Genomic DNA, 17,015 nt, shown 5'->3' with positions numbered 1-17,015 from the left:
TTTTTCATGGATATCACACATGACACAGGTTTCATCTCCTGAGATGACCTCCTTACAAATAAAAGGTGAAGGAAAACAAACACTGAACTAATAAATTATTCCCTTCTTACACAATGATTTATCACATGCAGCAGCATAGCTTTGAAGAGAGTTGAAGGACAGATGTTTGAAAGAAAGGTTTTCATAGAGGCCACTAAAGAAAACAATACCTGCTCACAAAAAATAATCCTGCTGTCATTACACCTCTACAAACAGAGTGCAGCACACAGACAACAAAAACTGAGATCAGCCAGACATGACTCCTGTTGCACTGATATATTTGGGCTTAAGACTTTTCTTGACATTTCCTACCATTTAACTAGTTTAAGCTAATTATGTACCTTTTCCTGTTAATAAAGTAATTCAGAGGTCTATGACTGTTCAAATGTAAGTTAAATAATTTCCATTTCTTTCCATTTGTGTTAGCCAGGAGATTCAATGACCTAGACACCAATGACAAAAACAAATATGGGCATAATTAACAGTGCAGATATATTCTAGATCTGACCCAATACTTTTTTGTGACAAGAAAGAGGAATTTCCCCTAGCCCCACTCAGCATCCTAGATCAGTAACAGGAACATTCCTGTTACATCAAATAAGTGTTTAAGTTCTCTCTCAGAAGAATCTGGATGAGGGATCCAAAATCAGTTATCCCTCAGTTTAGATAAATGCCCCAGCTTCTGGACTCTCATTTTGCTCTTTCTTTGTGGTAAATTAATATTTATATATCTATACATAGCAAAAAAGAATAAGTATGTAAGACTTGGAAATTCACCTCAAATATATCTCAGGAGCAGTTCAGTACCTTCAGAATTAAGGAGGTTTTGATGTAAATTCTTTTTCTACAGCGAGTGGAGGTTGGAACTACATCTGAATTATGCACTTTTTATGTGGGAGGTCTGTCTGCTGTGTATCAGGGAGCATCCTGAGCAATGTTGCATTTTGTCAGAAAACAATTTGTCCTGAGGTATTAGGGCTTAGACGCGGCTTAGATGTGCCACATTTTAGTGTAAGTCTGGTGAAGATAAATGCTGGTGTAAATATGGGCATACAGGGAAATAAAGACCAAGCAAACATCTGAGGAACAGCCTGAGGATCTACATTCTTACCATTTAATTTGTAAAATAACTAAAATAGCTTTCAATTAAATCCATAATATTCAGTTATCAAATAAAACAAATATATGTTCTTGGCAAGTAGAGTCAATTTGTAAATTTTTCAAAACCAAAAAAAAAACCCCCAAAAAAACAGTGCACAAAAAACCCCATTCAAAATGACACACAATTAACTGTTTAGACTTTAGCAAGAAATAAATTCTATGTACACCTATTTCATTTGTAGTCCTAGAAGAAGGCATTGTAGCAGGCTATCACACACCTGGTATAACTTCAGTTCTTGCAGAAATAAAGTTTTGCATTTCCTATGCCTCAAGAAAATAATTTCTATATTTTGGGTATTTAACATTGGTTCAGATTATATACTATGAGATCAAGGTAGCCTGCGGATCAATACTTTAAAAATTTAAAAGGTGCTACAGTCAAAGATGAGTATTTAATCCATGTGCAAAACGAGGTCTCTTGTGTTGTCTGTCGTATTACAGGTTTGACTGTGTGAGAGGCTGAAGGCCCTGAATGCCCATCAATTTAACATTTCAGGATGGATTCAGAACATTGCTGTATCAGTCTCAGAGTTCAGTGTTACAACTACACTATCTTCATAAAGCACTGTTTAATTACAGCACATACATGGCAGTAATTCATCATACCATAAGCTAGTGCTGATTAAAAGCTGTAAGCTGGTTTTAAAACCTTGTGCACTCATTATAATCAACAGTAGGGAATGATTCCTAAAGGCCTGACCCATTTCCAATGGGATTTGACCCAATTTAGTGTGACGCAGCTTCATTTATATTTTATCTGTTGTTTGGGTTTTATCCACCTAACAGATCAGCTATTGATTTCTATGTAACAGCACAATTTATGGAACCGTTCCAGATCAAAAACAAAAACAGCTATTCAATTTTGTTTGTCCTTGGGTATTCCATTGGGATTAATTATCCACCATCATCTAGCTAGTTTGTTTTGAAAGATGAAATATGTATGGCATAACTGTCCTGGCAGCTTCTTCTACTACTTGACCATTACATAGAGTTCCCTGAATATTTGGCCAATACATAATCTGAATAGTCCCCTTAGTCCTTCTCTACCCTCATAATTATGGATCACAGGCAAAGTTCCCATCATTGAGAATGGCTGTTACATTGTAGTATAGGATGGAAACCTATCATGTGTATAAGCTAAGAAGCTCTCCTCCTGCTTCAGACATTTACAAGGCACCCAAATCTTTCAGTTTGGGAAATTTGTGGCAATTTCTTGAACAGCAATTAACAAATCTCAGATGAGGTCAATTCCCAGAAAACTCATACCATCTGAGAAAAGGGAATACACAGGAGGATATTCTAGTCAAAGCACAAAGGAGTTTACCACTGTGGCAGGGACTGATTGCTACTGGCCTTCTAAAGGAGTGCAACACACACATGGTGGTGACAGAGAACATTATATGATGCTTATGCCAAAACTGAGATACTAGTATGTGCATATCGCTATTTTTTATACAAAATTTAACCAATTGCAAAATTGCTAGCATTTTTACCACGGCAAGAATTAAACCTAGTTTTCAAGGTCGAGTTTTTTAACAGTTCTCTGCTCTACAAAGATATCAACAAAGATTAATAAAAAAAAAAAAGATTGACAAAGGGAAAATTCAGAGAACCCTGAAGACTGTATTTCCTTTCTGTGCATCTTAGGCAGCTTTCCCATTTCTGTTTTAGTCAACAAACTATTTTGAATGCTAAGTGGCACAAAATTTTACTGAACTAGAGTAACATTATGAAATATTTCAACTCTGTGTTTCCATCCCCATCCTGAGTAATATAAAACAGGGACAGAATTTCATTTTCTTAATGTAAAGTGACTAAAAGCCACGGACTAAAGGACTCCATGACCTAATCTCTCACACAGTTAAAATCAGGTCTGCCAGGACAGACTATTCCAGTGTTCTTATCTGGCCCTTGAACGGAGTTTACCTTGGCTGCTTGAAACTTTTTCATTAATAGAGATTTTCAACATTAGTAATTTTATACTTCAGAATGGAGGGAAAAACTATTTGTGAGTTTTTACCTTTGATCCTGTAATTTCTGACTTTTGAGTACTTGGATTATGACATGCAAATGTAACATTTCACTCCCTTACTCCTGTCTCCCCACTTTTTGCTTGTTTTTAATTACAATGTCAAGATGAAAGGAAAGCTAAGAGGAATATATGTAGTCTTAAAAAAAGCATAAATATTTCATCCTAAATTTATTCAAAATGATGAGAATGTTAATGTCACCTGGAATGAGTGCCTCTTGAATGAATGTAAATTACAGTCATGAGACAATTAATTATATTGTAATGAAGATTATGATGAGCCACTTTTACACCTGTTTTTTTTAGTCTATGTATTAGTGAGCTGGTGAAAGCTCAAAGCAACAGATGCTGCAAAGGCTTAGAGATCATCTCTTGTCTCCATCCTTTGCATCTGAAGTTTGCAGTTATCTGAAGTTTAGGAGAAGCACTGCTACATCTGGGGTTCCAACAGGCATAACTTTAATGCCTGTCCAGAGTCCACAGCTGTCATCAGCCCAAAAGCTGGAGTGCACTTTACCCTCATTAACTGTTCCTGGCCATGGCTGTGCTGTTTGAGGCAAGAAGGCTGCTCAGAATGACAAAAAATCACAGAATCATTTAGGTCGGAAAACATCTCCAAGATCACGGAGTCCAGCCTTTGACTGATCTCCGCCTTGTCAAACTTGACCATGGCACAAGTGACAGGTCCAGTCATTTCTTGAATTCCTCAAATCTGTCACAAAAGAGGCAGTACACATTTCTGTAGGATCTGCTGCCCAGCACCAGGAGGTATGCAGGCAGACTGTGAAGGCCCAAAGCCACTCTCCCAGTACATCTGTCCATGGCCCTGTGGGACAGAAAGCCCTGCCAGGGATGCTAGTTGGACAGCTTTGCATGGGCGCATCTTTAGACAGCAAAAAGAGCCTTTCCTTCCAAGCACTCTGCCCATGCAAGAGCAGCCAAGGTTTTGCTAAATGGAAGAGCTCCAGGCCAATTAATGTGAATAAATTGAACCTGACAGATCATTTAAGATAAACTTTTATTCCTTTTAGGATCTCATGCTAAGTAAATGTCTACGTTAAATTTCACAAGGCAGAGCTGAGGAACTTTGCAATGCTCCTACCTAGACTGTTATTCTCTATTTATTATTCAGTAAAAGAGAAAAAAAATTTTCATTATTTTAGCCAGAACTCTTTTGTCAATCATAACAAAGGTCTAAGGGGGGGGAAAGCTGGGGAAAATGCCTACATGCTCAAATCTCCAGTTATGAAGCCAAGGGAGATTCATTTTTCTGGCTACTACATCTTTAAAAAGTTAGGGTTCAGCTTTGCTCTGTTTGGGATGGGGCATGTCTAGGTTGTCTTGGCTGCCAGCTAGCTTTACAGAATGACAGGATATCCTGAGTTGGAAGGGACCCACATGGATCATTGAGTCCAACTCTTAAGTGAATGACCCATGTGGGGATCAAACCCACGTCCTTGGGATCAACAGCACCATGCTCTGACCAACTGAGCTAATCTTCGGAAAAATCCACTTTAGGTGGCATTTTCAAAATTATTGAGTGACTTAAAAATTAAAAAGCATAACTCAGTTGTCTTTTCCCCAAATATTTTATCTTTTGTATTCCTTTCATTTAGTCTGCCTCTTCCATTCAAGTAGATAGATTATAGAGAGCTAAAAAAGTAAATTGAATTTTCATTTAAAAAAGATAATTGAAGCATGTATTAACAAGGGAAACAGAAGCAAAAGTCCAGCTCAAGACCAGGCAAGGGATGAAATATTTAGCTTACACAATAGTCCATGGCATCAGTAGGGCATTCTATATTCAAAGGACACCTATCTACATATTTATGGCTTGCGAGCCCACGGTCTTTTCCAGAAGTAATGTTTCTGTAAACCCCACTCTCTCCAGAGTCAGTTTACAATTGGAGTTATGTGCACCACTGATTTTATCTAGCACAATAAATCAGATAGACTAAAGCTACTTGAGTCTTTCAGGGATTAAAGTAGCTCTAAAGTGCTGAAAAATGAACCTGTAACACACAGGAAATAATCTAGCATTTGGCTACAGGTTATCACTTAGGTTGTCAGCTGAATTTATCAAACCCAGATATGAGCAGTTAAAAAGCTTTTGATGATTTATAGCTTCTGTACACAACTGCAGCCTTAAATCCTACTTAACATTTTCTGGGTGTGAAAATTCACAAATTGTTTTGTTAAAAATCTGTTCTCTTCTCTGAATTCAACAAGGCCTTTGTGCATCTACTGACCTTTGGGATTCACACTTCAGAGACTTTTCAAAGTCTTTTCCTCTGGAGAGGGGAAGCACAGACTAAATACGTGAGTAAGTCCCTCATTTTATCAGGCTGTCTGCCATTTACTAGCACAGCACAACGCAACATTTGCCTGCTGTCACATCAGACTGCCACAGCCATGCTCCAAATGTCACATTAGCAGAGGCAGGTTAAAATCACTTTGTGTTACAACACTTTCTGCAATGACCTTTTGCAGGGCCAGAATGAGAGGAAAGCTTAACTCCCCTTGCTCTGTGCAGGGAGCCTCTCCTTATTTTTCTCCTAAATGTGAGAAACACTTTTCATTTTCAAAGGGGAGTTGTCAGCTTTTGTGAACATGCGACATTCCTGCAATCCACCGAGCTTTCTGTTGTTCCATCCTATAGCCTGTGAGGTACAAACAGCATTCTAAAACAGTAAAATTGGTTACCTGAGGATTCAGGTCTCTGTGTATGTCCTGATGTACTCAACTTTCCATTTTGACACAGGTCAGAGCAGTATGCAGGGCAATTTGCCCTACCAGGCCTATAAATAACTCAGCTTTAAAAATGGCCCAAGCAGGGTATGTGTATTACTAATTTGGATCCCATATCACACTTTTAATAGAAGCAAGGATCCATCATGACTATGTTATAGATGGGAATATAAGTTTCCCAGGGAAGAGCTATCCAGCCTGCAAAAGCAGAAGAACTGGAACAGACTGGAGTGGACTGCCCAGGGAGATGGAGAAGTCGCTATCCCTGGAAGTGTTCAAGAAATGACTGGACCTAGCACTTAGTGCCAGGCTCTATTTGACAAGGTGGTCATCAGTCAGAGGTTGGGCTTCATGATCTTGGAGGTCTTTTCCAGTGTAAAAGATTCTATGAGTTTAGGGGATACATTTTCAGTGAGGTGTTGCTCCTTTCCTCATCCTTCAAGCTAGTCTTTATTGGTATATCCCAGATTATTTGCAGTGGCCAAGCCACTGACAGGGAGACTGTTCCCGTGCTTCCCATGTCATGTGGGGCTTCTGAGACCACCTAGTGAGTCCAGTCAAGTCCCAAATCTGGTAAAATAAAAGTAAATTGATAATTATACACAAGGAATTAACCAGTAAAGACTGTACAGTCTGTCAAGGTCAAGCGTGGCCTGGAGAGCTCTGAATTGGATATGCAGAAAGCATCTTTCCTCAAGGAGGAAAAATGTGTCTATGGCATAAAGGTTAAACAAAAAGGGGAGGAAAAAAGGGAGAACACAGCAAGCTATCAAACAGCTTCGTGTCAGTAGCTGGGGATCACATAAAATAGCACTTAGATTTAAGTACAAATGACAGTTCCCTATATCTCTGCCTGACCCTGTTCCTTACACGAAGAGTATTAATTCAAAACATTTTTCATCCTGGCAGTAGTTTGAACTAAATCACTGCTAAATCATCTGTGGTGGAATCACTTTGTTGCAGGTAGATGTACTAGATCAATTTAATGAAATAATTTGCTTATGAGGAATTCATCCCTTGTCCTCTATAATCACTTAAGGAAAAAATTATACATGTGCTCCAGTTGAAAATAACAAATACCAAGATGGATGGAATTTTAAACAAACATTTTTGTCAACAGTCCACACTCATGTTCTCCCTTTGGTTTCAATTTTTGAAATAGTAACTCAAGAGTAAGAAAAGTATAACACAGTCCTTTCATTGCAGGGGCAAGGGGACATTAGGGTTCATAGTAAGCTTTTAAAAAACATTTTGCCTAAGTCCAAAAAGTACAGGGTGTGGTTGTTGTGGGGCTTTTTGAAACCAGACTCTATAAAAGAAAACTCTTAAACTCTGAAAAATGAGCTTCTTCAAAATATGAGATTACAAAGGGTCTTTAGTGACTCTTGGAATAGAGAAATAAAAAGCTATTATTTGCTGAACTGGCCTCCCCACTTCATTTCTTTCCAAAAGGAAGGTGAGAAATTCCCATTGGAGCAAATCATCAAAATACACTGAAAATAAACAGAGATGTTTATCACAGATGTGTAACAGATTCAATATAGTTATATTAAATAGCATGATTCAAACCATAAAATAACACCTGTGCCATTGTAAAATACAACCAAAATTCAGACATTAAGACAAAATTCTAAAGATTTCTCCTAAATCTATTAATTACAAGTGATCGTTTTCTTTTACATGTTTACAGAATTCTTTAATTTCTCAGCCAGGGTCCAGTGATGCTATGTCAAAATAGATTATTTTTTCAAAAACTAAAATATCAGCTTAGAGAAATAGGTGCCAATACAATGACAACATGATCTTCCATGATTTGAAATTAAATAAGTATTTTTAATGGCAGAAAAAACCAAAACTATTATTAGGATGAAAAAAGGGACCAGTAAATTTGAAAATTAATTTAGCCTTTCTGTACCCTTAATAAGGAGCTAATACCTTGACTTAAACTGCTTCTGTGCTCTCAAAGTTTTAGAACAAATGCCTATATGAATTCTGCAGTATACAAATCACAACTGCCTTTAGTTACCTACACAGTGAATAAATCAATCTTCACTCTTTAAAAAAAAAAAAAATCCATTTTCATCTCCCTTATCTGTAATAGATCAGACTTGTTTTCTCATAACACCATGATGATACTGTCACCATCCCTGAAGTAGTTCTGTGAAGGAAATTTTTGTCAAATGTACTTAGTTATATTATTCCATTGATTCAGAGATATTTTAGACTTTACATGATTATCTTCCTATCTGTAGCCTACGACTACACAAACCTTAGCATGCTAGCTTGGTGTGCTACTCAATAATTCTCTGCTTTGTCTGTTCAAATGGTAATGTCAAATAAAAAATCTATGTCCTTTCAGTGACCTAGATAAACTTCATTTTCTTCTTTTCTATTCATTCAGAATTAAAGTTATTCTATTTCACAGTTCTGCATACCTTGAGGAAATATTTGAACTACATGTTAGGGATGATGTCATTGCAGTAGACTGAATTCTCTATTAATTACACCAAATTAAATATCTTCCTGTAATATATACCAGAATTTCATGGGTTTCTTGCAAGTCTTCTGATTCTTTTTATCCCCTTACCTTTTTTATCTTTTTATGTATTACAAATTCTTCCAAGAAAAAGCATATCTCAGAAACGCCATGGAGAGAGATGTGCCAGCACACAGCTCTGCAGAGAGCAGCAGCTCATGGTGGCCCCATAGCCCTCAAGAAAACCTCTGTCTCTCTTCAAAAGACAGGGAGGACTGGGTGGTGACAGGGAGGGACAGCACTGTCCATCACCTGAAATGGAACATCTGAACAAGTTAACTCTAAAAAAAGTTTAAATTACAGTGAAAGTCAGAGAGCTCTGAAAGAAAAATTGAATAATTCTTTCAGGTTCTTCTTAGACATAATTTCTTTAGTGGGTTACTAATTTCTGTTAACTTTTTGGAGCTGGATACTTCAGTCTATGTTAAAAATTATTAACTGTAAAATTATTTTCCATTGTTTTTCAACATTTTTTCTTTGCTGTTGCATTTGAAAGTTGCATTTTTTTGTCAGTAATTAAGACATGTCCTAAGACATTTTTTGCACAACATAATGACAGAGGCTTATCAGATCCTGTGAAACATTTTTCCTCAGAGTGCACTGAATGAACTGAAGTGGAATCCTATGGAAATCACAGCTTCTTCTGCAGTGCACAGGCTTGTCCTGGTAATAATTATTTGCACAGTTCAAACCACCTCTCAAGGGATGAACCTCTCTGTACAGCACGGGCACAGAACCCCAGGGATAAACAGGTTTCTCCTGCTCCTCACATGCACCTGGGGGAAACAATGAATGCGGCTCTTCCCAGCAATCCGTCATGCCCACTGCAACTTTGGGTGGCACAGAAGTACCCAGCTAGCCTGAAATTAGTTGGCTTGAATGCTGATAGCTGCAAAGCTGTGGCCTCCCATAGCTGCGCTCCCAATGGAAAGGTTACCTACCAAACCACTGATCTTGCCCCTGGGCAGATTTCCAACTTCCAGTCTGCTCCATGTTATTGTTGACACACAGCTTGCAGCTCCGCAGTTGGCCTGTTTAAAGCCAGCTCAGGTAAAACAAAACAAAACAGAACAAAATAGAACAAAAGAAAACAAAACAGAACAAAACAAAACAAAAGGAGCTGCCATGACGACCAGCAGCTGCACATCAGTGTCCCCTTCCAGCGTGTCCTCCCTGGCCTCGCAGTTTATATCCACACAATGGAGTTTGCTCAAAATGAGGTGACTCAAGTAACTCCCCACGCTTAATTGCATTAATCTGTCTTTGTAAATAATTCCCTAAGACCTCAAACAATTTCCATATCCCTTATCTCTCCTTTCTTCAGTTTGACAAGTACACAACCCGGGAACCTGAATTTTAATGCACTTTTCTGTGTTTATAAAACAAATCAAATGAATACAAACCCCAACTCCTAATAACCAATGCCAACAGATTACAAGAGAAGCACTGGCACAGGGGAAACATTGTTTCTGGTACATATGGAATATAACAAAAACTGAACAGGAAATGTCTCAAAAAATGTGACAGTAAAAATCTGACAGCTATAAACATATTAAATATAATTTCGTGTATAGCTTCATCAATATCTAACAGAGAACTTCTACAAAGGTGAGTGAAATAGTGATAATAAAATTACAGGTGATGTTCAGTGCTAGTGAGGTACAGCATAATGTACAAGAGAAAATGAATATCAAGTATACAAATGCAGCTGTTGGTTCTAAGTAATTAAGAGCATCCAGGATGAGGCCCTGGACTTAACTGTGGCTGACTCTTTGAAAACATCTGTGCTGTGCTCACCAGTGGCCAAAGAGGCAAAAAGAGGATGAATGTGACAAGACAGAATATTGTGAAAAAAGTTAAAATAATGCAAAGGTCATTCAGAAATATGAGTTATGAAGGTGGGCATTTCAGAGCTGTGTGTGGCTCTCATTAAGCTCTCACAAGAGAGAATATCAAGAATATAAAAAAAAGAATATCAAGAAACGTAGAGGCTTATTAGAATTATAGAGCAGTTTTTACATGATGAAGAAACCAAATGGATGACAGGGACTTGCATTTCTAAAGAGACTCATTGATAAGAGAGATCTGTAAATCATGAACAATGTGTAAAAAGTAAGACACAGTTATTCACTGCTTATCACATCACAAGAAGCAGGGTATGCCCAGTGAAATTCTAAGACAGATTTAAACATCTTGATTTAGAACAAACAGATGGAAGGCCTTTAATCATTACATGCATCATCATTTTGTGAAACTCATTGCCAGTAGATGTGTTGAAGGCCGAAAGTATAAATGGATTCATGAAAGACATGACAAATTGATAGACAATAAATCCACATGCAATGATTAAACCTTATGGTCCAAAGACACCCTCCAGCTCAAACAGGCATGGAAACATTGCCTTTTGGATCTCAGAGTGCAAACCACACACCTGTTCCGATACAGATACCCACTCATAACACAGATTTATCATCTGCTTGGGAAATCCCAGCTTCAATTCACTTTCTGTCTGAGAAGAACTTTAGTTTTTACCTCTTTGTATTTATACATACATCTGGGTAATGATTTTCATTTTTTGTCCTGCTAAATCCTTGTACAACATAGAAAAAATATCCAGACTGATAGACCAGAAGACAAAGGGTAAGTGGCCCTGACACCTATTAACAGTTTTGGCTGAGGGATCAAAAGATTTATGTTCAAATGAATTGGATTTAAAGGAAAAAAGAAAACAACAAAACACAGAATTGATGCTGGAAGAGCAATTAAATTTCATTTTTCCTCCCTAAAAATAATCTAATCACAATTCTAGGGTTTCATGCTTACCCTATGTATCTTACTAGAAACAACACAGAGACGTACAACAAGTGGTGTTAGTAGCATAACATGGACAAGTAGTTGTAAATAAAGTGCCAGAATCACATTATGGACACTGCAGAGGAGCAACAGCTCCAGAAGAAATACAGCTGGAGTTGTAGGGAACTCAAGATGTAATAAAAGTCATCTGTCTGTCTCAAGGCACAATGAATACGTCTACAGCATGTCATGTGTCTGTTTAGCTTGCTTTTCAAAACTTCCAAAGACAGCAATTTTATACACTTTGCAGAGTTTAAATATCCTTTTCATTAAGAAGTTTTTCCTAACATTGGCTCAAATCTTCACTCCTATTCAAATCTCTTAATTTTCAGTCAGATGATGAGCACAAGGACAAGAAACTGTTTTATCAGCAGCTGTCATGCATTTTGACCATGTTCTCTAAGCTTAGATATTTTGGTTTTTGTATTAAGGTATGATCCTAATCTTCTGTTTTCTCTGCACATTTTTCTTAAATCAGCACTGGACAGAGCAGTTAGCTATAGCCTTTTGGCATGAGGGAGATTAAAAGGATGCTATTATTTTTACATCCCAGTGCAGCAATTTTCTTTTTTACCTTTTCATGTTTTTGCTTATTCATGTTCATTCATCTACTGTAATCTTTAGTCCTTTTTATGCATAACTATGGACTGGTGAATTGCTCTCCATTTTGTATTTGTCCAAAAGTTTGCTCCCAATGTAGGACCAGACATTTAAACTAAAAAAATCAGCATTCTTTTTCTCTTGGTTACTTCTTCCAATTATTAATATTTGTTTGAATCCTTGTCTAGTCCCCCTTGTACTTGGTGAGTCTCCCAGAGATCATTGTACGTTGTGATAATTATCTATTCTAGTAAATCTTCTTATCAGTAATGTCAATATTCAGTGACTCCACATTTAAGGCACACCCTTTCAGAGTTCTTTTTGGTATAATTCTCCATATTGAAATGGGACTTCAAACCAGTTTTGTAAATACTTTTATATTCATATAGATCACGGGCTAGTGGAAGGTGCATGGTATGGGGGTTGTAGCTAGATGATCTTTAGGGTCCCTTTTAACCCAAACCATTTTATGATTCTGTGAATTCATCACTGAGCTAAAAAAAACCCACTGGTTACTAAGGTATGGAAAGGTGCAATAAAATTACACTACTCATATGGAGATAGAAATGGACTGGATATGGTACAGCAAGAAATCTACAAATCACACATTCATGTGATTACAGTCAAGACTTCCCATTGGGACGTGTCAGAAGTAAACATTCTGACGTCTTCAGTAATTCTCTTTTTTGCTTGAAAAATTATAGATTTTTATGATATGGTGATCTTTACCAGAAGGGTCCAGCTCAGAATCCTCTGCCCACGATAGACAGTCCACAGTTTAATTTATGTCTTTATTATTCATTACATGACACTAGTAATTACTGATCATTACTAAAAAATTGCTCAAATAACAGAATTCTGAATTTCTTTATAGACATTTTTTCTAAATTAATATCTAGATATTTGAAGGTATTCGTTAATCTTAAATATCTTAATATTTATAAGGAAATTGTATGCTGACTTTTAAAGTTTTTGCAGAAGCAGTGAAATATGAATCGACTGATTCTGGATATTTGGCACCACAATTTCGATATATATATGTTTGAATTTTCAGAGTTCTTGCTAAATATTTTCTATTCATTGGACTGCATTCCTTCAACATTATCACAGAAAAAAAAATCCACAGACTGGTTCTTTGGGTTATTATATTGGACAGATGCTAAATATTAAAAAAAATATTCTAAGGCAATTAGTCTTATTATTTATATGAGGCTTTGTGGAAGCAAGAACCAACAGTAGTTAAGAGTATACTGGAATGTATTTATAATAATAGAAGGAAACTTTTCCAGGGCTGGATTGATGGCCCTAGAGAAGAAGTTATAGATGAACTGAGGATGCAGGAAAGCAATCCTGGGTATTTGCTCACCCTCCTATTCACTGTAGAGCAAACATTTGTTTGTCCACTTTTGATTAAACTTAGAGAAGAATATCTGGGGCTCTTACTGCAGAAGTTCATTAAGGCTTTTTCTGAGAAGACCAAAGGTTTTACACTTGACAAGTCCCGCTCTCCCTCTTGCTTGGTGCACAGATCAGCTTTCAACACTAACAAATGGCACACCACATTACCTGGCTAAATGAGTTGAAACACTTGAACTCTGAATTCTTTCCAGAAAGACACAGCAGGTGATCACTCACTTCCTTAAAGTTTTTTCCAATATGCAGTACCACAGACTTTCGTTCTTATCTACACAAAGCACAATTTCTGCACATTTCATTTGTATTTATGTAAAATTCTTTCACTTTCCTTTTTAAATTATTCAAACACAGATGTCTCTTAGGTTTTGTTTAATGCCTGACAGAAATAGGAGTCCGACTGAAAGCAAGGTGCCTTCTAGCCTCCAATCAGATTAATCAGAAAGGATCTGCCAAAGTGAAACATTTTGAAGGACAGTTCTCCTCTTGAAGTCTCCCATATCAGAGCAATCTACAATCTCGCCTTTGTTACTGCCCTCCTTGCTCCCTGATACGTCCACAAAAGTTGTCAGGACTCTTTTTCAGCTCTCACTAGACAAAAGGTTTTGACCATCTACTTCAACAATGCATCTGACTATGAAAAGAGTTCTTAAATTGCACCCATGGAAAAATTGCCATTCATTCAGAAGGATGTCAACTTCAAACATCAATTGGATATCTCAGCTAAACTAACACTCTGCTCTTTATTTACCAGAAAGGTAGGAGGAGAAAATGCTATTGCATGTGCTTTGTATTCTCTGTTGCATACTAAATAATTCCTGGGAGGTATTCATGATCTATACAGCAGCAAGCAGTTTGGTCACAGCTATCTCTGGCACCATCTGTTTGACCATTTGCAAAAGTAACAGACTGCACAGAAGCTGAAAAAGAGGCATGACTAGCATGAGTTTGGGAAAAACTGTATCTAGATCCAAAATTAAACCAGCTATTCAGAATTTCATCACACTGTGTCAGCTCTACTGCAGTTACCCCTTGAACCCTCACAGGCTGGTTTTCCCTTGCCTCTGGCAGATGTGCTTGTCTGCTTTTTCCATAGCCAAAATGTTTCCAGATAGTCTCATTAAAACAAAACTTTCCAGCAAAGAACAGAAAATTTCGCTCCTGAGACTGCCCTGCTGATTTTTCTACCCAAGCAAATGAGGAACAGAGGTTTTGGCCAAATTCTGATACATGATTACCTATTTATCTGCTTTATTTTTCTGCATTAAATTATTTCAACTGTGACCAACTGACAACTTTAATTTAAATTGTTAAAGAAATTATAAAGCTGCGTAGATGAAAAATTGATTCTTGAAGTATGGAACACCAACACTGAATATTCCTAATTATTATGTTTGGATAATAACCTACTAATACTTTTCATATAAGCTATATTCATAATTACAACTAATCTTACAAAAGCATTTAAAAGACATCTTTGATGTGGTCTTTTTTCCTTGAAATCATCATGATTTCTATTGTTTTCTTAAAAAAAACCCTTTAACCAATGACTTGTATATCTGTCTCATGCTTGATCACTCCTAATAGCTATAACTACAAAGGAAAACCCCATTTACCATTTTAAGCACTGGACTTAATTAACTTCTTTAGATTACTAAGAACTTTCCCAATAGTCCAAGAATTATTAAATGTTAATGAGAATGTTATAGAAAGTTTCCTAACCAATAAAGGATTCTTTTGAACAAATTAATAATGTCTACAATTATACCACAAGTATTGAATATAAAAGCTTTGAAAAAAACTAATACCAATAAAAGAAGAACAGAAAAATCCTTGATAATATTTAGACTATCATTTGTAGTTAAAAAAAGGAAAGCTTTCATCTGTATTGTTATACTGTTCCTTATTTCAATTTCTCAAACATTTTTGCACATTCTCTTTAATTCCAAACTGGGTGAGAAACTAAACAAAACTTGAGATGAGCCTTAAGATGTGCTGACCACTATTGCTTGCATGGTAGAAATCCAGCCCTTCTCTGGCATTTCTCCACAGGATGCCTGAGGGGTTTTTTTCTGTAGGTTAATTGGAAACCTTTATCTGATGATCAAAATACTGAGTATGTGCCTGAATCACTTCTGAAATTGTAATTTTGAAATTGCAAGGGATTTTAAAGGGGTGGCTCTCTCCTCTGTTTTTACTGATCTAACAATATTTCCGCTGACGATAAAACCATTGGTGTTAAATAGTATCTGATATGAAACTGAAAATATTGTAAAGAACCTCAGTTTGAATGGTTGGAGATAAAAATCAATATAAAATCAGCTATTCTGGACTTCTACTGCTCTTCTGGATTAGTTCAGATGATATATATTGCACCTCCCCATGATCTGAAATCACATCCGTAATGTGCGGAGGGAACATGCCAAACTTCCTCCTTGCTCAGGTGTTCTAGAGGGTGCATGTAGCTACCTTAGGCAAAATGCATTAGAGCTCCTCCAGACTCCTGAGGAATAAACACCTCTTGTAAAAATTTTCTCTTGATTCTTTCATGTGGCTGCAAACACCACTATTATGGAAAAAAATGGGGGCAGGAGGGAGGAAGAAGAGGAATCGGTCAATATTCATCATTAGTATTGAGCAAGAATTCCTAAATTACATTATTGTGTCTGCAAAGTTTTGGTGGGTTGAAATGCTTCCGGGAGCATGAGTTAATAGCATCACTTACTGCTGTGAAGGCAAGAGCAATTCTGAAGATTGCTTCAGTAATTCAGAATGAGTAACAACAGAACCCCTTGAGTGCATTGCTGTTCATTAATAATAATGTCCATACATCAGACAATTTCTGTTTAAAGAATGAGCCTTTGTAACTTGGTCAGCAGGATTATGTTTAAAGAGCTCTCCTGAAAACAAAGGGAGAGCAAGTTTCTCCCTCATCCATTGTATGAAAAGAATTTGCCAGCTTACGACTACCCTCACGAGACCATCCAAATGCAATCATCTCCTGTTTTATCTCAGCCTTAGCCTGGGAAAAAAAAAAAACCACATGAATTATGAATTGCATTCTATAAACTGCAGAAACAAGTACAACACGAATCACCATTTCTGCAGAAAACTCTCCCAGCAAGTGCCTCATCCTGGCTGCAAATGGTCCCTGACAAATCCCTGCGGCTCCATTTGCGGTCCCTGCTGCTGAGACCATTCCCTGCAGGAGCGGCTCAGGCTGAGAGGATGCAGCAGGCTTGGTGAGTTGTGCTGTGGAGCATGTTGCCTCCAAGGGATGGGGTCAGCAGTTTGTGTCCTCTGCACTCTGAGGGACTGACTCCTGAAGCAACTTTTAGCAAGCAGTTGCAGAATGTCAAAAGTGAGTCTTCAGAGAGTGCAAAGACTAACTTGAAAGAGCCTAACAACAAAAATCCTCTTTAAATTCCACTTCACATTGGTTTTAAGGAAAAAACTGTATTAAGAAGTGGATGCTTATCTGACCAGCAGGATTTTTTAAATAGGTACAGTTTGCTATAGATCAGTACTTTCTATAAATATGGGGATTGTAATTGAGAAAAATTCCTGGAAATACCTCACAGCATTCAAGGTTCAGAACACCACATTTCAAACAGGTAATAAACACTTATTAGGTTC

At 37.2% G+C, this 17,015-nt stretch overlaps 1 protein-coding gene across 1 annotated transcript in view; it reads right to left on the bottom strand.

The window, feature by feature from the left end:
* Nucleotides 1–17,015, bottom strand: part of GABBR2 (gamma-aminobutyric acid type B receptor subunit 2) — a 457,858-nt gene that overhangs the window by 180,337 nt on the left and 260,506 nt on the right. The window lies entirely within an intron of this gene.

The sequence above is a fragment of the Melospiza melodia genome, chromosome 1 (genome assembly GCF_035770615.1).
Source record: "Melospiza melodia melodia isolate bMelMel2 chromosome 1, bMelMel2.pri, whole genome shotgun sequence".
In the NCBI taxonomy this organism is placed as follows: domain Eukaryota; kingdom Metazoa; phylum Chordata; class Aves; order Passeriformes; family Passerellidae; genus Melospiza; species Melospiza melodia.
Note: the sequence above shows the minus strand (reverse complement) of the source record. Positions and strands in the feature narration are given on the sequence as shown.